General features: G+C 44.6%; 1 protein-coding gene across 1 annotated transcript in view; it reads right to left on the bottom strand.

Annotated features, from left to right (window-relative positions):
• The window catches only part of LOC109911464 (anoctamin-7), a 102,863-nt gene extending 83,586 nt beyond the window's left edge, over positions 1 to 19,277 (bottom strand). The window contains exon 1 of the mRNA XM_020510779.2: positions 19,169 to 19,277. The gene's annotated coding sequence lies outside the window, so the exon portion shown is untranslated. The remainder of the gene's footprint in view (positions 1 to 19,168) is intronic.
• Positions 19,278 to 26,751: the final 7,474 nt, after the last annotated feature.

The following is a 26,751-nucleotide window of genomic DNA, read 5'->3' as shown; positions in this document are numbered from 1 at the left end:
CTTCTTATTCTTAAACTGGCACAGGATCGTCGCAACAGAGGACAAGCTTCGCACTGTATTTTACTGTTTTTCACACTGTAAAATTCGCATGACAATAAAATCATTTATTTATATCAGAGAACTGCTCGATAGGCTGAATGGCCTCATGGGCTGCTGCAAAGAAGCTAATGAAGGGATATGGAAGAGAATATTGAGGATTGTTGAGCAGGCAGAGAGATCAGCACTTGCACCTTCGAAGTTACTGTTGGGGTTATTTCTTTGTTTAACCCCACGCCAGTGCTTGTGCCTTCCAGCCCGAAACAGACCCTGACTCAATGCTGGTATTTATCGTCCACACAAATCTCCCGCAAACTTCATTTCATCCTTATCAGCATGTTTTTCTATTTCCCTCTCCCTTGTGCTCGATTAGAATTCCTCACATGCACTACACTGTCAGTCCTACACCTACCATGTTCCATATTCTCACTGCCCTGAGTAAAGTTTCTCCTGAGCTCCCATTTGGATTTAACAGCAGCCCTACATTGACAGGTCCTTGCTGGTTTTTAGACTCATGCGCATGAAGGAATACTGGGCTGGGTTTTAATGTACTCAGTGAGTAAAAGCTTGGCTATTTATGTCTGAGATGAGGCAGGATATTTTCACAGAGAGGCAAGTTTGTGTTGTCACGAGGCTTGTGACTTTAGGTTTTACTGTGCACATTGCATTGATGGTATCCTTGTCTCCTCTGGTAGTTTGTGGCCTGTAACACTTTCCCCTTACGTATAAGAGATCATTTCCTGGTTCTAGTAGAGTCACCCTGTTAAAGGAAAGGTAATATTAAGCTGGTGAGGGTTCAGAAGAGATTTACCAGGATGAAGCCAGGGATGGAGGGTTTGAGATATAAGGAGAGACTGGATAGGCTGGGATATTTTTCACTGGAGTGTAAGAGGTTGAGGGGTGACCTTTATAGAGGTTTATAAAATCACGAGGGGCATAGATAAGGAGAATGGCAAGTGTCTTTTCCCTAGGGTGAGGTATTTCAAGACTAGTGGGCATATTTTTAAGGTGAGAGGAGAAAGATTTAAAAAAGATATGAGGGCCAATATTTTTTACACAGAAAGTGGTCCATGAGTGGAATGAATTTCCAGAGGAAGTGATGGATGCTGGTACAATTGCAAGGTTTAAAAGACATTTAGATAAAGTACATGAATAGGAAAGGTTTGGAGGGAAACAGGCCAGGAGCAGGCAGGTGGGACTAGTTTAGTTTGAGATTATGGTTGGCATGGACTGGTTGGTTCGAAGAGTCTGTTTCCGTGCTGTATGTCCTTGCACTTTCACACCAGCGATGGTATCAGAACTGTGTTTGATGAAGCTGGGTGTGCCCCAGGGTGCCATGTGTGTGGGTCCAATGCTGCCCAGCACCAGGGTGAAGCGAGCCAGCTCCCATCTGGCAAACAAACCATCAAGGACCCAGCTAATTGTGGGTGATTGACTGGGACATTCTGCAAATGTCCAAAGGGAACCTGGGAGAGATTCAGAAGCCAAAATAATGCATGGGTGGTGATTTGGACAGATGCAGGCAGCATTTCTCTACAGAGACTGGACGTCCGTGAGACACCAGTGTTCGGGCACGTCAAAGAAGCTCAGCTTTAAGCTGGGGAGCTGATGGTGTAGTGGCACCGTCAATGGATTAGTAACTCAGAGATTCAGGTATTGTCCCTGACGTCTGGGTATGAAACCCCCCACAACACATGGTGGAACTTAAATTCAATAAAACCTGGAGTTAAGAGTCTAATGATGACCATGAAACCATCATCCAATGTCATAAAATTCCATCTGATTCAATAATACCCTTGAGAAAACAAAATCTGACCTCCATGTAACTCAACTCAAACAATGTGGTGGACCCTTTAACTACCATAGTTACATAGAGCCCCTGCAGTGCAGATAGAGGCTATTCAGCCCATCAAGTCTGCACCAACCCTCTGAAGATCATTCCAATCCCCGCTCACCACTCTAATCCTTAAACCCTGCATTTCCCATGGCTAATCCACCTAACTTGCACATCCCTGGACACTGTCAGCAATTTAGCATGGCCAATCCACCCTAACCTGCACATATTTGGACTGTGGGAGGAAACCGGAGCACCCAGAGGAAACCCACACAGACAGTCACCCGAGGGTGGAATTGAACCCAGGTCCCTGGCGCTGTGAGGCTGCAGTGTTAACCACTGAGCCACTGTACTGTCATCTGAAATGGCCCTAACAAGCCACTCATTTGCTAGAAACTTCTCAAGAAAGAAATGAAACAGGATGGACTACCGGACATCGACTAAGGTACTAGTAACAGCAATGGCAAACACAGCCCTGACCACTTCCATCTAGAAGGACAAGGGCAGCAGACATATGGGAACACCACCACCTCCAAGTTCCCCTCCGAGCCACTCACCATCCTGACTTGGAAATATATTGTCGTTCCTTCAGTGTCGCTGGGTCAAAATCCTGGAATTCCCTCCCTAATTGCATTGTGGGTCTACCTACAGCAGGAGGACTGCAGCGGTTCAAGAAGGCAGCTCACCACCACCTTCTCAAGGGGCAACCAGGGACGGGCAATAAATGCTGGGCCCAGGCAGTGACACCCACATCTTATGAATTCAAAACCCCCTGAGATGCGGCTAGTATCTCCTGTGACCTTTGACATCCTGTGCTGCCCTCGTTCCTGTGGTGTTACAGGGTCTTTGAGTAGCAGGCAGGAGGTTTACCTGAAGGCAGCAGCTAGTCTCCCCATCCTGGTGTGGGACAGTGAACTTTAGAACCAAAAGCAAGTCCTTTCCCAGGGACAGAAATGTGCCCACGTATTGGTTTGTGCCTCTGAGATTGATTTTGCTGCTCAGTTGCCAGTTACCATTTGAGCTCACCTTGCTTTCCCTGACAAGTTTCAATAATAAACCACGATCCCCACCCCGACCCCTAACATTAAGCTGAAATGTGTGTGTGCATGTGTGTGTGTGTGTCTGTGTGTGTCTTAGAATTAGAATCCATTTTTATTTTCTCCCGTACTCAAGTATAGGGATACCGGAATACGGTGATAAGTTGCCATTCACAAAGTCACAAAGTCAAGGTACCTAGGTACAAACTCTTAGGTAAAGAGCAGAAAAATAAAGAAATAAGTTAAAAGTTCAACGTTACAGCTCTTCTCAGCATAAAGTAGGAAATAAAGTTAAAAGTTCCAAATTACAATCTTTCTTTAGCCATGGGCATGCAGCCGCTCCACGCTGGGCTTTCCCCACAAGGACTCGATCTCTCCCCCCTGCACCGGGCCCGATCTCTCCCCGCCCCCGCCCCGGGCCCGATTTCTCTCCCCCTGCGCCGGGCCCGATTTCTCTCTCCCTGTGCCAGGCCCGATTTCTCTCCCCCTGTGCCGGGCCCGATTTCTCCCCCAACCCGTGCGGGGCCCGATCTCTCCCCGCCCCCACCCCGGGCCCGATTTCTCCCCCCCTTCGCCCGGCCCGGATTCCCCCCCCCCCTTCCCCACCCCACCAACTGCGCTGGGCCTGATCTCTACCCCACCGTGCCGGGCCTGATCTCTCCCCACCCTGTGCCGGGTCTGATCTCTCACCCTGCCCTGTGCCAGGTGTCTCGCTGCCAACCACCATCTGGGCTCACCAGCCGCATCACCACAGGCTACCAGGGTTTGGCTCTGGTGCCACTCCAGGCCTCAGCTGTATCCACGATACTGCCGACTGCTAAGATGGCTTTAACTGAGCAGTTGGGTAATTGGAAACCTGCCTGTCACACAAGGGTTTCCCACACACAGCCTCACCCTCTGGACTTTACAGCAGCTTCCCAACGCACTGACATTTTCCCCTCAATGTCAACAGGCTCCTCCCTCATCTATACCCAAATTCACCAGGCTTTCTCCTGATTTGAAGTAGCTCGTTCTCCACATGTCTACCCTTCCAAGCACCTTTATATCTTTAACATTTCTCTAATCGGTTCCCTCTTCTTTTCCTTTGCGTTTCTAAGGGTGATAGCCCTGATCTATTTGGCCTATCCTGATGGTCAAGGCCTTCTTTCTCACTGATTTCCTGGAGCCCTACTACAATCTGTGTGCTCAGACAAGTTTGGAAGAGCCTATCTGGCTGTATGAATAGGGACCTTAGCAATCCATGTTTAATTCACAAACAGGCTCTGCACATCATGTGCTGGTTATGTGCCCAGCGTGGGAGGGATGGCATTTCCTGCATAACCATTCTGGACTGGAAAACATAAACCGCTATTGTCGACTTCCTGTCTACAATCCAAAGCTCACTCTCTCACACCAGGACGGGGAGACTACAACAAAGAGAACACAGAACAGCACGGCACAGGAATGGGTCCTTCGGCCCACCAAGCCTGCATGATGCCTTTCTAAACTAAAAACCTTTTGCCTTTACTCTGTCTGTATCCTTCTATTCGCTGTTTATTCATGTTTCTGTCAAGATGCCTCTCAACAATTGCTATTGTATTTGCCTCCAACACCTTGTCTGGCAGCCCATTCCAGACACTTACCACCCTCTGTGTGAAAAAAAGCTTGCCTCTCACATCTCCTTTAAACTTCCTCCCTTTGGCCTTAAACCTATGTCCCCTAGTCATTGACATTGTTACCCTGGGGAGAAGAAAATCTCTGATTCTCCATTCCATCCATGCCTCTCATAATTTAATAAACCTCTACCAGTTTGAGTAGAGTTCAGATGAAGACTGAAGTGGCCCTCCTGCTGCTCGAAGACCCTGTAGCTCCACAAGCATGAGGATGGCACGGGATGTCAAAGGTCACGGGAGACACCAGTCACAACTCAGGGGGTTTTACATTTATGGGAGGTGGGCATCACTGGTATACGTGGCTGAGGGCAGAGCTTGCTTCTCTGGTGATCAACCACCTCCTGCTGGCACTGATTTGGTTAGCTCCACCTGCACCAATCCCTGAGGGGGCGCAGTGATGTGCAGGTACCAGCTGGCTTTGTTTCCAGCAGGCACTGTGCCGCCGACCCATCATTATCAAGCGGCTCTTTGTTGTTTGAACTCGTGTGGAAAAATGAAGCTACTTTTAGTCAACGGAGTAAATCTGGTACAGCAAAATCTGAAAAAGGAACTCAGAGTAAACTGTGCAAGGAGCAGGCTTAGAGAGAGAGAGAGAGAGAGAGAGAGATGGGGGGGAATCGAGAGCGCAGGGAGAGGGGATCGAGAGCGCAGGGAGAGGGGTTGGAGAGCTCAGGGGAGGGCCCACCATGCAAAACCCTTTACTATTAAAAATCGCCACCTCTGAATAATTTTCATGACACGCCGAATACCTTTACATCACATTTTGCCTAACAAATTAAAAAAATATTTCCACAGATACAATTGGAGATAGTAAGAACTGCAGATGCTGGAGTCAGAGATAACACAGTGTGGAGCTGGATGAACACAGCAGGCCAGGCAGCATCAGAGGAGCAGGAAAGTTGATGTTTTGGGTCAGGACCCTTCTTCAGAAATGGGGAAGGGGAAAGGAGCTCAGAAATAAATAGAGGGAGGAGGGGTGGGGCTGAGGGAAGGTAGGTGGGATGGAGATAGGTGAGTGCAGGTAGGGAGTGGTGGGGATTGGTCAGTAAGGTTGGAGGAGCAGACAGGTGGGAGAGAAGATGGACAGGTTGTGTCAGGTCAAGGAGGCGGCGAGGAGAGGGAGGGTTGGACATGGGATGAGGCTGGGGTTGGGGAGATTTTGAAACTGGTGAATTCTATGTTGAGGCTATTGGGCTGTAGGCTCCCGAGGCGGAATATGAGGTGCTGCTCCTCCAGTTTGCGGGTGGCGTCATTGTGGCACTGGAGGAGGCCCAGGATGGACATGTCGCCCAGGGAGTGGGAGGGGGGAGTTGAAATGGTTGGTGGCTGGATGGAGTTGTCATTTGACCTCCTCTACATCAGTGAAACCAAGCACAGACATGGAGACCATTTTGTGGAGCATCTGTGCTCTGTTCGTGACAAATGACAACACCTTCGGGTTGCGGACCATTTTAACTCCCCCTCCCACTCCCCGGGTGACACGTCCATCCTGGGCCTTGTCCACAATGGCACCACCCAGAAACTGGAGGAGCAGCACCTCATATTCCACCTCGGGAGCCTACAGCCCAATGGCCTAAACGTGGATTTTACCAGTTTCAAAGTCTCCCCACCCCTGGCCTCATCCCATGACCAACCCGCCCTCTCATCCCCACCTCCTTGACCCGACACAACCTGTCCATCTTCTCTCCCAGCTATCCGCTCCTCCCACCTCACTGACCAATCCCTACCACTCCCTACCTGCACTCACCTACCACCATCCCACCTAACTTCTCCAGCCCCACCCCTCCTCTCTCTATTTATTTCCCAGCTCCCTTTCTCCTCCCTATTTCTGAAGAATGGTCCCAACCCAAAACGTTAACTTTCCTGCTCCTCTGATGCTGCCTGGCCTGCTGTACACAGAGACAATTATTAACTTTTGCCATCGTGTGTGTCACAGACTGACATCTGTCATTCCAACACCATTGACCAGGTTAATGAGGGTTAATTCAAACATGACCCCTGGTTGCCCTGACAATGAAAAACGTAGAAACTGAAACAACCTGGAAATGGTTCTGGGGCATTAACACACAAACACACTGTTATGTCAACAAATTCCTGCAGTTCCCTTAATCCTCCGAGCACTGCAGATGTACCTGTACTACATGAGCTGCATTGGCCACCTTCTCCAGGATCCTTACATATTGTCATCAAATGCTGGCTTCACCAGTAGCACATACAATAATTTTTAAAAGTGCACACCCACAGGCAATATATTCACACCCACACTAAATCGATTTGATAATTATACAAACACTCACAGATCTGTATTTACCTAATCGACCGTGAACCACTACCTGATCAAGGCAACAGCTCCGATCTTATTCACTGATATAATTGCCATCTGGTGTTTTTTTCTGGTAAGCAAATCAATCCAATAATTTTCCGTGTGAGTTAATCTAACTGCAAGCACACAACCGAGCTAGCAATACGAAGATGTGGTCATGATAAGTTGTTGAGGAACAAAACTGTCCAGTTCAATACAATCCAAATAGATTCAACAGTAAGAAATACATTGGGTGGAACCTATAGAAGACTGAACCACATGGGTTGTGGTGAGGTTTGTGGAAGAAACAGATGAGAATTCTGGTCAATCACAACATCGGCGCCTCTCTCTCCACCTTTTATGTTGCTGCCAAGTGATGTGATGAGTTTCTCACGAAGCAGCAGTACATTGCTGATTAAAGGGGATTAGTGTTTGTTAAATGAGTCACTAGCACACAGGAGCCTGCCTCATTAATGTTCAGTTTCTGATCTTACCAAACAAGCCAATATCGAGAACTCTCAACATGCAAGTCAGAGCAAAATACCTGGCAATTTCAGCTTACCGCTGGCTGTGGAGTAGATATCTTCCTAACCAACAATCAATGTTCAAAGATGTTATGGCACAACTCTGGAGCAGGTGGGACTTGAACCCGGAACTCCTGCCTCAGCGGTAGGGACGCTACCACTGCACCACTAGAACCCTGATTGATAAGGGAGCTTAAAACCAGTGCCATTAGTTTGGAGAGCATGCTGAACCCATTAAACATGCAAAAGGAAGTCTTCACATAAAGACATGATATCACTACTCAATTGTAGAGTTACAGAGTCACACAGCATGGAAACAGACCCTTTGGTCCAACCAGTCCATGCTGAACATAATCCCAAACTAAACTAGTCCCACCTGCCCTGAGCTTGGCCCATATCCCTCCAAATATTTCTTATTCATATACTTATCTAAATATCCATTAACATTGTAACTGTACCCACATCCACCACTTCCTCAGAAAGTTCATTCCCCACACAAACCACTCTCTGTGTAAAAAAATTGTCCCTCATGTCTTCTTTAAATCTTTCTGCTCTCATCTTAAAAATATGCCCCCTAGTCTTGAAACCCTCTACTCTAGGAAAAAGACACTCGCCATTCACCTTATCAACACCCTTCATGACTTTATAAATCTATATAAGGTCAATCCCTCAACCTCCTGTGCTCCAGTGAAAAAAGTCCCAGCCTATCCAAATTCTCCTTATAACTCAAAGCCTCCATTCCTGGCAACATCCTGGTAAATCTCTTCAGAACCTTCTCCAGTTTAATAACATCCTTCCTATAACAGGGCAACCAGAACTGGACACAGTATTCCAGAAGAGGCCTCATCAATGTCCTGTACAACCCCAACATGACTTCCCAACTCCTACACTCAAAGGTCTGATCTATGAAGTAAGGGAGTGAGTACATGGCTTTTGTGATCACCAAGAAAGCAGGTAATGTGAAGAAAATGCAAAGAGAGAAAGAACTTATGAACAGGAGAGTAATGTATAAAGAATGTTCCCTAAAACTATCATCATTACTTAAAATTGGCTAGTTACCTGTTCCAGATGAAGTACATGGATTGCTGAAAGAAGCAAAGACTAAAACAGCAGAGGAACTGGTCATATTGAAATTCCTCGTGCAGGAGTAATATCAGAGAACTGGAGGGCTGCTAATGTTATGGCCCAGTTCATTGACAGAGATGAAGGATAAACCAGGAAATTACAGGCTAGCCAGCAATAACATCGGCGATGGGAAACTATTGGAGACCATTAAGAGGGACAAAACAAACTTTAATTCCATAAGGCATGATTAAATCCAGGAGAGACAATGCGGAGTTATTCAAGGACAATCTCCAACTAACCTCACTGAATTCTTTGGTGAAATAAGAGAAGGTTGATCAAAGTAGTACAGTAGATATTGTACATATGGTCTTTCAGAAGGCATTTGATGGGAGGTTTATTAAGAAGGGAGTAGCCCATCGACTTAAGAAGAAAGTAGTCAGACAATATACAATTGGTTCAATGACGGGAAGAAAAGGGGGTAGTGTGTGGATATTTTTCAGTCTGGGAATAGCTTGTAATGGTGTTCCTCAAGGATTACAGTATCATCTTTTATAAAGGTTGCATCAACGAATGCCCAAGTCACATTTTTAATAAAGAGCGATAAAAAGACCGCAAGCACGTGAAAATGAAAGGAATTGAATAGAAAATGTAAGACAGCGTCGAGCAAAATAGATTTGTTATAGTTTTTAAAAATCAGTTTTTATATTGAATGAGAGAACAGAATGAGAAAAGTTGGAGGTGAGCACATAGAGTTTGCACATCACTGGATTGTTGGTGCAGCAATGATATAGACTCAGATATAGAATTCAGTTTGTGCAGTGGTCATAGATAATACAGAAATTGGGAAGTGCAGAGGATAGCAACGACGCTAGTAATAGGCTTCAGGATGTCATTGGCAGTATGGTGAAATGGTCAGATATACTCCAGGCAGTGCATAATAAGGCAAAGTATGAACTGGTGTACTTTGAGAGGACTAAATTGAATAGACATTTAATCACAAATTGTGCGATTTCAAAGAGCGTAGAGGAACAACTTGACATCCGCAAAGCAAGGGTGGCAGGACAAGTTCAAAAAGTAGTTTCAGAAGACCATTTAAATACAAAGAAATCATGCAAGAACTTTCTAAATCAGTGGCTAAAATCTCAGCTGAAGTACTGTGGTGTATTGAAGTGGGACTTTTAGATTTTAAAAAACCCTTAGAAAAAGCAGACAAACTTTACCAGGATGTAAACTCCCTGCCGGTGTATTTGAAAGCAAGTTGGCACGTAAACTAAAGAAGGTGACCAGCCTGCCAACTTCCAGCTTACCACCGATCTGTCCAAGGTATGGGTAAAACGTCAGGTGATCCATCCTGAGGCCTATTGAGACCCTTAAGAAGCCAATTAACGCCCATGAGGACACCAGTGCACTCCATCCCTCCCATCCCTGTGACAGCCAACAAGCTTTCATTGTACTGGTGGACAGGAGAGGGGTCCTTTTGGGAGAGGTCGGCATGCAACCTCAATCACTCACAAGTGGGGGTTTTGTTTTTGAATGTCCCACTGGTTTTCTCGTGGATTATAACCTCTCATTCCTGACATTCCGCGACAATCCAGGAGCCTTGGCAACTATATCATAAGGAAGCTACAAAGCCATAATGTTAGATTAAATCAGTGGCAAAGATCTGGCAAATGGAGTATAATGTCTCTTTTGGCAGGAAGAAGCAAAAGAAGGCATATTATCTACACAGCAAGAGATTGCAGAGCTCTGAGGTGCAGAGAGATCTGGGTGTCCTTGTGCATGAATCACAAAAGGCTAATGTGCAGGCAGAGCAAGCAATCAGGAAAGCTGATAGAATGCAATCCTTTCTCCTAAATTGTATGTCTGTATCAATCTAACAGGTATGTCCCTCAAGACCAAACAATGTTAGACTCCACACCATATTCCATTACAGCTAACCATCAAGCCCTCAACAAAGTAGCCATTGGCATTGGCTGATTGTTTCTGAAAGTTTTTTCCTTTCTACTCTCTCCAGATCCCTCATGATTTTGAGCACCTCAATCAAGTCTTCTCACAGACACATGAACATACCAATTCGGAGTAGGCCATTCGATCCCTCTGGTCTCAATAAGATTACGCTGCCTCAACTCCACAATCCTGCCTACTTCCAATATCCTTTGACTGCCTTGTTAGACTAGAATCTATCCATTTCAGTTTTAAAACTGTTCATTCACCCTGTGTCCAGTCCTCTCTGGGGAAAGAGAGCTCCAGGCTCATGACCCTCAATGAGTTAAAAAAATCATCATCGTCCCTGTCATAAATGGGAGAACCCTTATTGTTAAACTGTGTCCCCTAAGTCTACAAGGTGGCATAATGGCTCAGTGGTTAGCACTACTGCCTCACAGTGCTGGGGACCTGGGTTCGATTCCACCCTCAGGTGACAGTCTCTGTGGAGTTTGCACATTCTCCCTGTGTCAGTGTGGGCTTCCTCCAGGTGCTTCAGTTCCCTCCCACAGTCCAAAGATGCGCTTGTCAAGTGGTTTTGCCATGGTGTCCAGGAATTTGCAGGCTTAGGTGGGCTAGCCATGGGAAATGCAGGGTTATATATTCTACAATTCTCATCTGGTCTAGTCTCTCTCAAAAGTGGAAACATCCTTTCAAAATCCAACCTTTCAGGACTCAATAAATATCACCTCTCGTTCTTCTAAACTTCAATACAAACAAGTCCGTCTGTCCAAAGTTTCGTCATGAGATAATGCCTGTAATTAATCAAGTATACCTCTACTGAATGCTTCTAATGTACTTACACTCCTTCATACATTAGATCAAAACTGTTCTCTATACTCTAGATGAGTGGCCTTCTCTCCTCCAAGGAGAATTATGGAATTCCTACAGTGTGGAAGCAGGCCATTCAGCCCACACCAACCCTCCGAAGAGCATTCCCATCCAGACTCATCCCCCACTCCATCCCTGTAACCCAGCATTTCCCATGGCCTGCACATCCCTGTTCATTACGGGCAATTTAGCTTGGTCAATCCCCCCTAACTTGCACATCTTTGGTATGTGGGAGGAAACGAGAGCACTCAGAGGAAACCTGGGGAGAATGTGCAATCTCCACACAGACAGTCACTCAAGGCTGGAATCGAACCTGGGTCCCTGGCACTGTGAGGCTGTAGTGCTAACCACTGAGCCACCTTTGTTTAAACTAATTTCCCTTACTTCATTGGCAGCACAGAAAACAAAAATAATGCAATCTGCTGTTCTTACAATGGAACTGGTGTCAATTACACAAATGCAGCAAGTCAGTCCCTCTCGAACAGGCTTAGTAATGTTGAGACTGACTCTCCAGGTCATAAGTTAGGTGGGGTAGCACATTTACGTGATTTTTCTCAAACTTAAATGATTTCTAGCATAAGAGAACAGTCCCAGCTTCTTCAATCGACCCACATAACCAAAGTTCTGGGGATAAATATATAGAAGGATCCAGCCCATGATTTCATGATAATTACTGCCAGGATTCCAGCACGCAAGAGGCTGAACAAATGAACCCATGGACCCACCCATTGGTCAAGGGGGGAACACCAGCAGATCCCTGCAGAGAACAGACAAGTCACTTTGGACGTTAACCAGCTATAACTAACTGCAAATAGAATCAGGCACTTCAACTGTCCAAACACCAACAGATTCCAGGATTTATAAATTTCCTAAGAAGATTTCATTCTGAAAAGTGAGGAAGGAATCAGGAAGTAGCTGGTGCTCCTGACTCTTTGATCTCGGTTGTTTTGCCAGCTCTGTCTCTATCTCTCACTCTCTGCAATGACATTTGAGTTGCATGTGAATGCAAATCAGGGAAACTCCATAGGATCCTGTTCCTTTATCTGCAACATCACAAGGACGTGTTTATTGAGATAACAGGCAGAGATCCGGAATAGAGAGGTGGAGCCCCAGCAGTTCCTGCAGCAGGAACACATACACAAACAGGCAGCATTGTTTTAAACACAGGCAATGACACACATATTCTATCAGCTGAACCCAGACTGTCAGCCATTCCCAGCACAAAATATATATGGCCAAAGTACAATGGGGGACCATTCAGTTATCGGACCCTTCCCGTGCCTCAGATATACATAAATATGATCTTGCATAAGCAAGAAATGTTTTTGGGTTTATTGCAACTGTCAGATAAGTCAAATTCCAACATTTGTTTGCTTCTCCAAATGCAAAGACTGTACAGAAGTGAACTGATGTAGTAACTATGTATGTATATCAAGATTTTTTATCATGAGTAAAGTATATTTTTGAAATAAAAAGAATTAGATATCACAAGATATATATTATTTAGGCACCGCTCCTTTTTTTAATGTCATTCATGTTCTGTCTCTTTTTTAAAAATACTTTGTTCCAGTGCCCTCAGAGGTGTGTGTCTGTGTGTGTGTGTCTGTGTGTGTGTGCCTGTGCACGCATGTGGGGTAGGGGTGGCGTTGTCTGATTTAAGGCTGTAACCTCCTTTCTGGCACATTTAGACTCAGGCTGTCACAATTCAACTTGGCTAGTTGTAGGATCTATCCTCGTATGAGACAGCAGGAGGAGGCCTACATTCCAGCCAGTCCTAGGGAAGGAGTACACTGTGACAATGAGTGGCATTGCCTGCAGAACAAATTAAAACAGTATTCATCAGCCCTGGGCCACAATTTGGACAAAAGCACAGTGTTCCCACCATCCACACACCATGGAACAGGGTATTACAGTAGTAATACAGTCCTACACTCCACAGGGCAGGGTATTACTGTAGTAATACAGTCCTACACTCCACAGGGCAGGGTGTTACTGTAGCAATACAGTCCCGAATTTGAGGAACCTTTTACACAAGTCTTAATTGATTGCCTAGGACCCTATCTAAAACAAAAAGCAGGAATCACTATTTGTTGACCATAATGGAAGTGTCTACTAGATTTCCGGAGGCCATTCCATTCCGCAATATCACAGTTAAAAGGATTGTAGAAGAGTTACTCAAATTTTTTACCCACAGAGATACACTCAGATCAAGGGTCAAATTTTACATCAAAATTATTCAAAGAAGTTGCGGATAGCTTCGGACGAAAATAATTAAAATCCACTGCGTACCAGCCAGAATCACATCGAACTTTAAAAACATGTTGAGGGCTTCTCATCAAGACTATCCAGAGGATTAGGATAATGGACTCCATTTGTACTTTTTGCAATTAGGGATGCACCAAATGAATCTACTAAATTCAATTCATTTGAATTAGTTTTTGGGCATGAGGTGAGAGGATCACTGAAATTATGGAGAAATTGGTGAGTCAGAGTTCAGAGACCACATGTATTTGGACTATGTGTCAAATTTTAGGGAAAGATTAAATAAAGTGAATGAGTTGGCTGGACAGCATTTAAAGGTAGCACAGCATGTGATGAAACAGGAAGCAGACAAGATTTCAGAAATTTAGGATTTCACAGTGGAGATAAAGTGTCTATTATTACCAGAAGTATGTGAACTTTTAAAGGCAAGGTTTAATGGGCCTTATCAAATCAAAAGGAAACTGAGTGGGGTGAATTGTTTGATAAGAAACCCAGATAGAAGGAAATCTCACAGAGTATGACATGTGATAATACACAAAAGTACTCTAACAGGGAAGGAAAGCAAAAGGATAATGTATTACTGGTTACAACACAGAGTGAAGAAGCAAGTTCACATGCTTCTGAATTGGACACTCCTCAAATTAACTTGGACAATGAGGAAGTTCTCAAAAATTGAGACAAAATTATTGAGTTATCTTCCAGAGGAAAATCAAACTGCACTGAAAGAGTTATTACTATAACATGGGGAGATATGTGGGCATATGCTGTGACCTACTAATCTGATTTTGCATGATGTAGATATAGGAAATGCTGTTCCAATTAAGCAACATCCTTATAGACTAAACCCTCTAAAATTGGAACAGGTTCAAAAAGATATTCAACGCATGCTCAAAGACAATATAATCAAAGTGAGTTGCAGTGAATGGCGCTCACCCATAGTAATGGTACCAAAACCAGATGGTACCCAACAATTGTGTGTGGACTATCACAAAGTCAATGTAATTAAAAAATCCAATTCAAATCCTATTCCACATTTAGAAGACTATATTGAGAAGGTGGGACAAGCAACTTATATTTCTAAGTTGGACTCACTCAGAGGATACTGGCAGGTACCTTTATCCAAAGAGCAAAGGAAATTTCTGCTTTTATGACACCGAAGGGACTGTACTAATTTAAAGTCATGCCATTTGGTATGAAAAATGCGCCAGCCACATTTAAAAGACAAACCAATAAAGTCATTTTGGGATTACCGAATTGTGTGGTGTACATTGACGATCTGTGAATTTTAGTCACACATGGAAGGAACATTTGGAACATCTATTGGAATTGTCTGATCGATTTTGTAATAAACGTGGCTAAGAGTGAATTTGCAAAAGCCCAAGTCACGTTCCTGGGCCAGGTCATTAGACATGGACAGGTAGCCCCACAGAGTGTAAAAACAAAGGTTATTGGGGAGTTTCCCATATACCGATGAAGAGGGAAATACAATGATTCCTGGGATTGAGTGGTTTTTATCAGAAGTTCGTATCAAATTTTAGCAGTGTGTTTGCTCCACTGACTGACTTATTGAAGAAATGCAGAACATTTCAACGGATGGCGGATTGTCAGAAGGCATTTGACAGCCTGAAACTTGTGTTAACCACTGCCCCAGTGTTAGCCGCGTCCAATTACACAAAGCCATTCAAGGTGGCTATCAATGCAAGTGATGTGAGTGTCAGTGCTATACTCTTACAAGATGAAAAGATAGAAGGACCTATTGGGTCTTTCAACAGAAATATTCCACAATTGAGATAGAGGCCTTCAGCTCATGTTGGTGTTATAACATTTCAACATTTATATTGCCAGCGATTGTCTGAGACACTTGTATATACTGCTCATAACCCATTAAAGTAATCCAGTCCCACACTCCAAAGGACAGGGTGTTCCTGTAGTAATCCAGTCTCTCAGTCCACAGGATGGGGCGTTAATACAGTCAATGCAGTTCAGTGTGTTCCTACAGTAATTCTGATACACAGTCTATGAGATAGTACAGTGTATCTATTATGTCTAACATTCACTCTACCTAACCTTGAAGTTTTTTTAAGGCTTTGCAAGTCACTGGCTACACAGCATTTATTGCCCATCCCCAATTGCCCTTTGACCCAACTCGTCCATGCCGACCAGATATCCTAAATAAATCTAGCCCCATTTGCTACCATTTGGCTCATATCCCTCTAAACCCTTCCTGTTCATATACCCACCCAGATGCCTTTCAAATGTTGTAATTGTACCAGCCTCCACCACTTCCTCTGGCAGCTCATTCCATACATGCACCACCGTCTGTGTGAAAAAGTTACTTGATATCCGTCGTTCAAGTACATAATGAGAAAACTTTGCGGCAAGTTCTCTCACATGCCCAGCCTTTCTTCAATCTTTTGTAGCAGAGATTCAGCTCGTAGAGGACTTAGTTTATTTTGCAGCCACAATGCATTTCCCCAAGATACAAACTGCCTTTAAATGGTGCTAACCACTTACAATATTAAATCCCCACTGATGTTTGAAGCCAGTGGACAGCATAGTTCTGTAGATAACAAGGTGTAGAGCTGGATGAACACAGCAGGCCAAGCAGCATCAGAGGAGCAGGAAGACTGACGTTTCGGGCCTAGGCCCTTCTTCAGAAATGGGGGAGGGGAAGGGGGTTCTGAAATAAATAGGGAGAGAGTGGGAGGCGGATAGAAGATGGATAGAGGAGAAGATAGGTGGAGAGGAAACAGACAGGTCAAAGAGGTGGGGATGGAGCCATTAAAGGTGAGTGTAGGTGGGGAGTTAGGGAGGGGATAGGTCAGTCCAGGGAGGACGGACAGGTCAAGGGGGCGGGATGAGGTTAGTAGGTAGGAGATGGGGGTGTGGCTTGAGGTGGGAGGATGGGATAGGTGGGAGGAAGGACAGGTTAGGGAGGCAGGGACGAGCTGGACTGGTTTTGGGATGCGGTAGGGGGAGGGGAGATTTTGAAGCTTGTGAAATCAACATTGATACCATTGGGCTGCAGGGTTCCCAAGCGGGATATGAGTTGCTGTTCCTGCAACCTTCGGGTGGCATTGTTGTGGCACTGCAGGAAGCTCAGGATGGATATGTCGTCTGAGGAATGGGAGGGGGAGTTGAAATGGTTCGCGACTGGGAGGTGCAGTTGTTTATTGCGAACCGAGCGTAGGTGTTCTGCAAAGCGGTCCCCGAGCCTCCGCTTGGTTTCCCCGATGTAGAGGAGGCCACAACGGGTACAGCGGATGCAGTATACCACATTGGCAGATGTGCAGGTGAACATCTGCTTGATGTGGAAAGTCTTCTTGGGGCCTGGGATGGGGGTGAGGGAGGAGGTGTGGGGGCAGGTGTAGCACTTCCTGCGGTTGCAGGGAAAAGTGCCGGGTGTGGTGGAGCTGGAGGGGAGTGTGGAGCGGACAAGGGAGTCACGGAGAGAGTGGTCCCTCCGGAAAGCAGATAAGGGTGGGGAGGGAAATGTCTTTGGTGGTGGGGTCGGATTGCAGATGGTGGAAGTGTCGGAGAATGATGCATTGGATATTTTTCTTTGAGCAAATAATATTCTAATTGGAAGATGTCGAGAACCACATGCCACTAGAACAGGACCCTGTTTGGTCATTAACTTGGATTTTTGCTATCTGTTTATTAACTTTGTCCATTGCCTTTGTTCAGTAACCTTCATTACCATTCCCTCAACAGGGATCTATCTAGTTTTAAATTTTTTCTTTTACTGGCCAACTTGCCTGTTTCTCTTTGAAGTAAATACTGTGAATTTCCACTCCCGTTGGGCGAAGAAGTGTTTCCTGCTAGAACCCCTCATGTGCCCAGCTCTAACTTGAAGAGGGATTATGTCCCCTTAACCTGGATATCCCAGACGAGAGGCAATAGTTTCTTTTCTCACCTCGATCAATTCCTTTCATCATCTGAAACCACCTGGATTAAATCACCAAAGGTCACCTACATTTTATGGGTTACCTATTGTTATAATTTAATCCTTTTAGCACTGCCAAGATTGGTCAGTGTATTGAGTATAGGAGTTGTGATGTCATGCTGCAGCTGTACAGGGCATTGGTTAGGTCACCTTTGGAATACTGCATTCAGTTCTGGTCTCCCTGCTATAGGAAGGACATTGTCAAACTTGAAAGGATTCAGGGAAAATTTACAAGGATGTTGCCAGGGTTGGAGGGTTTGAGCTATAGGGAGAGGCTGAATAGGCTGCAGCTATTTTCCCTGGAGTGTCGGAGGCTGAGGGATGATCTATACAATCTTGAGGGGCATGGATATGGTGAACAGTCAAGGTTTTTTTCCCAGGGTGGGGGAGTCCAAAACTAGAGGGCATAGGTTTAAGGTGAGAGGGGAAAGATTTAAAAGGGAACTAAGGGGCGGCTATTTCACACAGAGGGTGGTGTGTGTATGGAATGAGCTGCCAGAGGAAGTGGAGGCGGCTGGTACAATTACAACATTTAAAAGGCATCTGGATGGGTTTGGAGGGATATGGGCCAAATGCTGGCAAATGGAACTAGATTAATTTAAGATATCTGGTCGGCATGGACAAGTTGGACTAAAGGGTCTGTTTCTGTGTTGTGCAACTCCATGACTCTCTGACTGATCAATCCAGACTGCAGCCCCTCCAAAGTCAAGATATGCATCTTGACGCCAAGATCAGTGTCTCCCCCTCTCTATGCACCATGTCTGCTTAGATCAGGGATTCCCAAAATGAGGTGCGGTGAGCTGAAATGCTGGTGTCACAAACTCAAAGCAAGCAATATCTACCGCGGAGCTCTGACCAACTTGTGACTATTGCCCTGCGACTCTAGCAGGCCAGGCCTCCACTTGCAGTCTTTTTCCACCATACCCATCTCGTCGCCCCATGTCCTCCAAAGGGCTGCAACATGGGAAAGAGCCTGAGAAGCACTGGCGACATACAAACAAACAGCGTCTCTCCTGCCACAACAGCGATGACGCCCCGAAACAATCAGGTCAAAGAAAACACCCGACTGATATCCCCATTGGTCTGTGACACGGGCACACAAGAACCTGGGTCCCGTGCCGGTATCGTCTTATGTAACAACACACACTTTCCTCTATTCAACTCTCATGCAGGAACACTCGCCAGAAAAAGAGATGCGCATATTAATCAACAAATAAAGTAATCTGAAAGGGGGGTATTGTGGCACAGTGGTAGTATCCCTACCTCAAAACCCACTTCAATGGCCACAGAGGGGTGTCATAACGTATCCAAAAGTCATAAAGTATTCTGTCCCACCTTGAACAAACAGTCCACCCTACACACATTCAGTATTAGCTTCAGCACGCCGCATTAAGAGTTTTGGCAAATTTCAGCTGGAACTTTGGAAACCTAAATAGCTAGGAGCATTCGTAACATCTCCGATTAGAAAATACAAAGGGTGTTGAAGTAGGATTGCAACTTGTTGCAAACACCCAAATGAGAAATTAAACTAGTCATGATCCTGCAGAATCATTGCTGCTTGTCTCAACATTTAAACTCCCTCTTTAGGGATGTCTTTAGTTCCTAAAGCATCTGGCTGCAAAATGCAGGTTGAAGTTTGCACTCATGGGATAGCAGCGCAATTATTTGTTAATAAATTTTATAAAGGATTCCCTACCTTGTCAGGATATGGTGAACAGACAATGCTGCCTTGTCCACCTTTCATTCAGCAAGGTGCTGGTAATCTGCCTCCCATGAACACAACACTGTGTAATCCACACCACCAGCCGTGCTCTGGATTTATGCTCTCTGTCTCACACACACAAACAAGCTGTGAGGAAGTGTCTGTCTGCAAGGAAGTATCAGCAGTGTTGGGGAAATGCTTTTTTGTTCAACAGTGCACCCTCCTGGTGTGCAAACAATCCCTCTGTTTGCACAGGGCGGCGAGAGAGAGATGGGCAGTGTGTCAGCCTAAAGGCTGGGACTGTCATATCATCACCAATTTAGTCGTTGTATAGAGATAGCACCCTGGGTAAAGGAAATTAGGGAATGATCATATCCAGGCATTGATGGAAGTAAAATACTGCAGAGGCTGTAGATCTGAAATTAATATCAAAACGCTGCAGAAACTCAGCAGATCTGGTAGCATCTGTGAAGAGAGAAAAGCAGAGTTAATGTTTCGTGCCCAGTATGACTTTTCTTCAGAGCAGAGGTGTTAGTTGTATTTGAAGTAGCCAACATAGATGGAAAGTACTTCTTCTAGCAGACAGAGTTGGAAAAGGAAGCAGAAATTTAAAAACAGACAGACTGTTCAGGGGTGAGGCTATAAGATCTTAGGAGCAGGAATAGGCCATTCAGCCCCTCAAGCTTGCTCTGATGAAGGGTCTAGGCCCGAAATGTCAGCCTGCCTGCTCCTATGATGCTGCTTGGCCTGCTGTGTTCATCCAGCTCTACACCTTGTTATCTCAAATTTTCCAGCATCTGCAGTTCCTACTATCTCTGATCTGACTGTGACCTTATTTCGCTTTCCAGTCAGTTCCCCCACTCCCTTATCAATCAAAAATATTTATATTAAGAAGGACTTTAATGTTAACTATTACGTTCTTTATTTTCTACCTATTCTATGAAGGTCTGTAATGCTTTACTTTTTAACTTTGTTTCTTTTACTACTTTTTACCTGAGTGTTTTGTACCCTTGTACCTGAAATGGTGTTGTGTATGATGACATTAGACACTGTTCACTGTACTCCTGTACTTGAGTATACATGACAATAAAATCTAAATCTAATTTAGCTTTGGCTATATTCATTGCCTCAACCTCCATTGCTCTCTGGGGAAGAGAATTCTAAAGAGCAGTTACCCTCCCAGGGAAGAAATTCCTCCTCATCTCCATTCTAAATGGGAAATCCCTTATTTTAGAAGTGTGCTCCCCATTTCATCACTCTTCTCCTGAGGGGGAGAGAACATTCTCCAGGTATCCACCATGTGTAGTCCCCTCAGAACCCTCTATATATTTCAATAAGATCACTTCTCATTCCTTAAAACTCCAAAGGGTAAAGGCTCAACCTGGTCCACATTCCCTCTGAAATCAAACCCCTTCATTCCAGGGATCAGGGTGACAGGAAGCAACTCTGCATCGTGGGAATCAGGGACTCACCCAAGTCTCACCTCAAGCTGCTGAGCCTAAAAGGTCAATTAAAAATTTCAGAAATATCTGGGGCAGTTTTCTGTAATCAAGGTGGGTGGGATGGAGTCAAAGATACAGATTAGCCATGATCCGACTGAAGCACTAACGTTACAAATCATGTTCGTTTTTATAATATAAAACGCTTCACAAATCAGACAAATGTTTGATCGAGTAAACGAGGAGGTGTGGAGATGGAGGAGGAGAAGCGATGATGCAAACAATGTTGTGAACGCGCCGGATGCTAGAATTTGGGGAATATAAAGACTGATGTTCTGGGGCTGGTGGAGGTGACAGGATTAGGGAGGAGACAGTACAGTAATGCTCATGTTACTAGTGATCAAGGGCATTCACAGATGCCCAATCGAAGAGCATTAGGAATTGTGCTCTGCTGAGAACCCCCCTTGGTGCTGTACATCTCCTTCTCCCTCTCATGCAAGGCCACCACCTCCAGCCTGCAACTTCTGCCTGAGTACAGAGCTCCCCAGGAAGTGGTGAGGCCTACCCCTCACCAGGTCTGTAGCCTCCTGCCATGTTCCCCTGTCCGCTTTCTTTATGATACAGAGTTGGATTATTTGTCACAGTGTTTTGAGCAAGTCTCGGCAGGCCCATCCCTCCAAACCACATGAAGTGCCAAGTCACCACCTCATGATGTCAGCTGATTTCCGCACTGCCATTGTCCTCCATCAATCTCCTGGCTCCTACCTCGCATTCTGATCCCTGCCCTCTCCCTCACCGACTTCCTGTCTCCTTTCCCCTCGTACTCTGCTCCTGTTTCAGCACTCCACCTATTTCTCCTCGTCTCATTTTCCACTCGCCCCTCACGCAAACTTCCTCACCTCACCATCCATCCTCCAACACTCCTTCCACTTCCTCTGCCTCTGCCTTACTTGGCCTATATCTCCCATCATCCTTGCTATCAATTTCTAGCTTACTATCCAGCTTCAGCTGTTTATGGGATGTCGTTGATCTGTAATGTCCATGGTCCGTACAGTATTTTAAAATGATGGGAGAATTTTGACTCTGCATTCCAATGACTCAGTCTATATACTGCACACCTGGATTGAGTTGTTCAACCAAAGAGAATCATAACTGAACTCATTACTGTTCTTATTCTCTCTCCTGACTTTCACAGGATGCCCTCGATGTATGGGTCAGAGACCTGGAAATCTGCCAGTGATCCCAGTGGAATTAGCCCTTGACCCTGGTCAAATTACCCAGTGAAATCATCCAGTGATCTAGTTAAATTTGCCACCGATCCCAGTTAGATCAGGTGATGTTGTTACATCAGCCTATGATCCAGGTGAAATCAGTCGGTGACCTGGTTAAATCAACTAGTGATCGAGCTAAATCAGCCACTGATCCTAGCTAAACAGTGATGATTTAAACAGCCAGTGGCCTGGTAAGTTGTTAGTGTTCTAGTTAATTCAGCCAATAATCCTGGTTTAATCTGCTGGTGATCCTGGTTAAATCAGCCAGCCAATCAGTCAATTGAGCCAATAATCCTAGTTTATCAGCCATTGTCTAGTTAAATCAGCCAGTGACCATGACTGAATTAGCTAGTGATCTAGTTACATCAGTGAACCAGGTTAAATCAGCCAGTGATCCAGGATACAATGTGATTCTGTTTAGTCAGGGATGAAGGAAAAAAAACCTGGTGGATGATGGGCGGGTTCATGAATAAGGAAGGTTTAGAGGGATATGGGCCAAATGCAGGCAAATGGGACTCGTTTAGTTTGGGAAACCTGGTCTGAAGTTGGACCGAAGGCTCTGTTTCTGTGCTGTATGACTATATGACTCTAGTATATCAAGGAACAAAAGCAAAATGCTGCGGATGCTGGAAGCCTGAAATAAAAACAAAAAGTTTCTCAGAAACTCAGAGGAATTGCAGTTATGAAGAAGAATCAAATCAAACTCAGAACATTAACTCAGTATCTTTCCTTCCACAGATGCCGCCAGACCTGCTGGAACTCTCCAGCACCTTCTGTTTCTATAACTAATTCAAGGACCAATATTTACGCTCTGGGAGAATGGGTTCAAATCACACCACGGTATGTGGTAGAATTTAAATATAAAGCTGGTCTCTGTGATGGTGTCCATGACAACTACCACTACTCACCTGGTTCACTAATGTCATTTAGGGAAGAAAATTGGATATTCTCACTTGGTCTATGTTACAGATCCACAGCAATGTAATTGACTCAACAGTAGATGAATTACGAGAAGGCCAGAAGTAGGTAATGTTGCAGAGGTGGGAGTAGGCTGAATGGCTTAGGGGTTGGAATTTCTCAAGGTTACTCCAGTTTCTAAATTCCAACAGAACCATGGGATGATTTTGGAGGTTATTCAGCTCATCAAACCTTTGTTGGCCCTTTGAGAGTTAATCCCCTGTTCTTACAACTGTAATTGTTTCCCTTCAACTACCCAATCCTCTCTCTCTGTTAATATACAATCTACTTTCATCACCTTTACAGATAGAATGGTCCAGATCAGACCAATTTGCTGCCAACAGACTTTGTGCCAATCACCATCAATCTGTGATAGTAAGAATGGCCGATGCTGGAGTCAGAGATAACACAGTGTTGAGCTGGGGGAACAGGAAAGCTGACATTTCGGGTCAGGGCCCTTCTTCCCAACACGGAACATCAACTTTCCTACTTCTCTGATGCTGCCTGGCCTGCTGTGCTCCTCCAGCTCTACACTGCGTTACCTTCAATCTGTGTTACCTTCAATCTGTGTTCTTCACTGGCCACTGGAAAAGTTTCCCTTATTTACTGTCAAAACCCTTCATGGTTTTGAACATCTTGATCAAATCTCTTCACGTACTCTGCTCTAAACAACCCCGTATTCTGCAGTTTAATGGAGCCCTTCGCCTCTGGCGCCATTCAAGTAAATCTCCTCTGCACCCTTTCGGAGGTATCCTTTCTGAAGTGAGGCATCCAGAATTGAATATAATACTCCAGAATTTATTTTTGAAAGAAGGTTGAGCATAACAATTTCTGTCCTAAACATCTAGTAATAAAGCTAAAGATTCCATATGGCTTTTAAACAGCCTGCTTGACTTGTTCAGTCATCTTATATTGGACGGACTCATCATCCCTTCACAGGAAATGAACGTTGAAGCTAATGGAATTGGAGGAAGATCGATACAGTTAGGAAATTGGCCAAGTAGTAGGAGGTAGATTATGGACAGGTACTGCAATTGAAGTATTACAAACAAGGCAGATGAATTAAGGGCACAGATTTGTCATGTGTATTTATTACAGAGTGAAAAGTGTTGTTTAGTGTCACCACACTCCAGCACCATCTTAAGATTGAAACTAAACAAAAGCACAGAATATAAAGCCATGCACCAAAAGCCTGGGCTCAGCCTGCGAGTCTGGACCAGGGGATTAAGCCCGAGATCTACTCCTCACTTGCCAGGGGATCTCATCCTGGCATTGCTGCTGTCGCGACTGGACACTCCATCATTGATAAAACACAAAACAGCGCATTGTTGCTGCTTGGAGACTTGGCTAAAAGAAAGCAAGGGGAGAATTGGCAGCTCGATATCCCTGGCTGTACACTTTTCAGGTAATGATAGAGTGGGTGGCCAAAAAGGAGGGGTAGCAGTAAAGGTTAAGGAATCAATTACAGTTGTGAGAAGGGATGATATAAACGGGTTAACAAATAGGCTTTATGGTTTGAGCTCAGGAATAAAAAAGTAGTCACACTGTTAGCAGAATACTACAGACCCCCAAACAGTGAGATGGAGATACAGGTACGTATAGAAAAATAAGAGGGAATAAGAGGGCTATAATAATACGAGGCAATATCAACTGGGTTTCAAGCTACACAAGAGGCATTGAGGGGGAAAATTCATGTAATGTGTCCAGGAAATTTTTTTTTTTAAAAACAATATGGGACAAGCCCAACAATAAGAGACACAATTTTGGATTTAGTTTCGGGAAATGGAAGATGGGCACTTGGAGACAGTGGGCGACCATATCGGGGGATAGTGACCACAATTTGGTTAGATTGGGTATTATTATGGGAAAGGGCAGAGATAAATCAGCAAGAAAGGTTTTTAAACTGGAGGAAAGGAAACTTTTACAAAACCGAGAAGGGATTGAGCTGAGGTGGACTGGACAGGACTGCTAAAGGACAAATCAATGGCAAACCAGTGGGAGGCTCTAAAAATCTTCAGGGCAAAAAGCAGACATGTTCCCTCTCAAAACAAGCGTGGTACTGCCAAATCTCATGGCTGTCAGGAAAAATACATGGGAAGATTAAATAGAAAAAGAAAGCTTATGATAGTCACAAAAAACTCAACACAGTTGACAGCCTAGAGGAGTATAGAAAGTACAAGGATTAAGTATAAAAACAAAAAGAAATCAAAAGAAAGGGCTTGAAAAAAATATTAGCAAGATAAAGGAAAACCCAAAGATGTTTTACTAATAATATAAGGGGCAAAAGGATAGTTAAGGAAAAAGTGGGACCAATGAAGATGAAGGGAACTTGTGTGAAGATGGAGAGCATATGGGAAGGAACTTAAATGAATTTTTTGTCTCCAAATTCACAAAGAGATGATGTGGATATAGTAATCAAAGAGGAGTAGTGTGAAATATTAGACAAAATAATCATGAGAGGAAGTGTTAGAGTTGTAATCCTTGAAAGTGCTCAAGTCACCAGGGCCAGATGGATTGTTTCCCAGGATTTAAAAGGTCAGGGAGGAGACAGCAGATGCTCAGGATTATTTTCTAATCTTTACTAGACAGAGGTGAGATATTGGAGGAATGCAAATGTGGTTTTTTTTGTTTTTTTTTACAAAGGGTACAAAGGAAATGCAATTCAATTACAGGACAGTTGTCTTACTTTGGTGGTGGGCAAATTGTTGGAATCAATCCTGAGAACTCAAACTGTTACTTAGAAAGGCATGGACTAGTCAGGGATAGTTAGCAGGGCTTTAAGGGAAAGTCATGCCTTACAAATTTGATTGAATTCTTTGAGGAAGTGACAAGGAGGATCGATGAGGGCAGGGCAGTAGATGTTGTCTACATGGCTTTAAAATACTAAGTTGGCTTAGTAACAGGAAACAATGGGTAATAGTCAAATGGCTGCGCTTGCGAATGCAAAAAACTGTTTCAAGTGGTGCTCCGCAGAGACTGTGTTGGGACTCATGCTGTTTATTTTATACATTAACCATTTGGACTTGAGCTTTGCGATAGCTGGAAGCTCCAAAATGATATAGATGTGTTGGTGGAGCGGGCAGGAAAGTGGTAGATGGGAGTTCGACTCTGTCAAGTGTGAGATTATGCATTTACGGAGGTCAAACTGTAAAAGGGAATACACAATAAATGGAAATATACTGACAGGGGTAGATGAAGTGAGAGATCTTGGCGTGCAAGTGCACAGGTCCTTAACAGTAGCAGTACAAGTAGATAAGGTTGTAAAGAAGGTATAAAATGCTCTCCTTCACTGGCAGAGATACAGAATACAAAAGTAGGGATACAATGATGAAACTGCATAAGACACTAACGAGGCCATAACTGGAGTACTGTGTGCAGTTCTGATCACCACATTTCAGGAAGGATGTAATTGCTCTGGAGAGAGTGCACAGATGACTTACTAGAATGTTGCCAGGCATGGAGAATTGTAGTTACAAGGAGAGATTGGAGAGGTTGGGATTATTTTCCTTGGAACAGAGAAGGCTGAGGGGTAACATGATTACAATATATAAAATGGTTTAGGGCAGACATAAACAGGAGAGGCATGTTTTCCTTGGCAGAGCTCAAAACCCAGGCGTCATCGATTCAAGCAAAGTGGCAGAAGGATTAGAGGGGACCTGAGAAAACACTTTATTTTAAAAGCACAGAGGGGTGTGGGTGTCTGGTATTCACTGCCTGAGTTGGTGGTGGAGGCAGAGACGCTAAACTCTTTTCAGAAGTACCTGGATCAGTACCTTAAGTGCTGTAAGCGGGAGGGCTATGGGCCATGTGCAGGAAGATGGGATTAAAAAGGGCACCTGGGTGTCTTTGGGTTGGCACAGACAAGACGGGCCAAATGGCTCCCATCTGAGCCTCTCAGTTCTAAGACTAA

This window comes from Rhincodon typus, chromosome 13 (genome assembly GCF_021869965.1).
Source record: "Rhincodon typus isolate 14 chromosome 13, sRhiTyp1.1, whole genome shotgun sequence".
In the NCBI taxonomy this organism is placed as follows: domain Eukaryota; kingdom Metazoa; phylum Chordata; class Chondrichthyes; order Orectolobiformes; family Rhincodontidae; genus Rhincodon; species Rhincodon typus.
The sequence above is the reverse complement of the archived record's forward strand: the minus strand, read 5'-3'. Positions and strand labels throughout refer to the sequence as shown.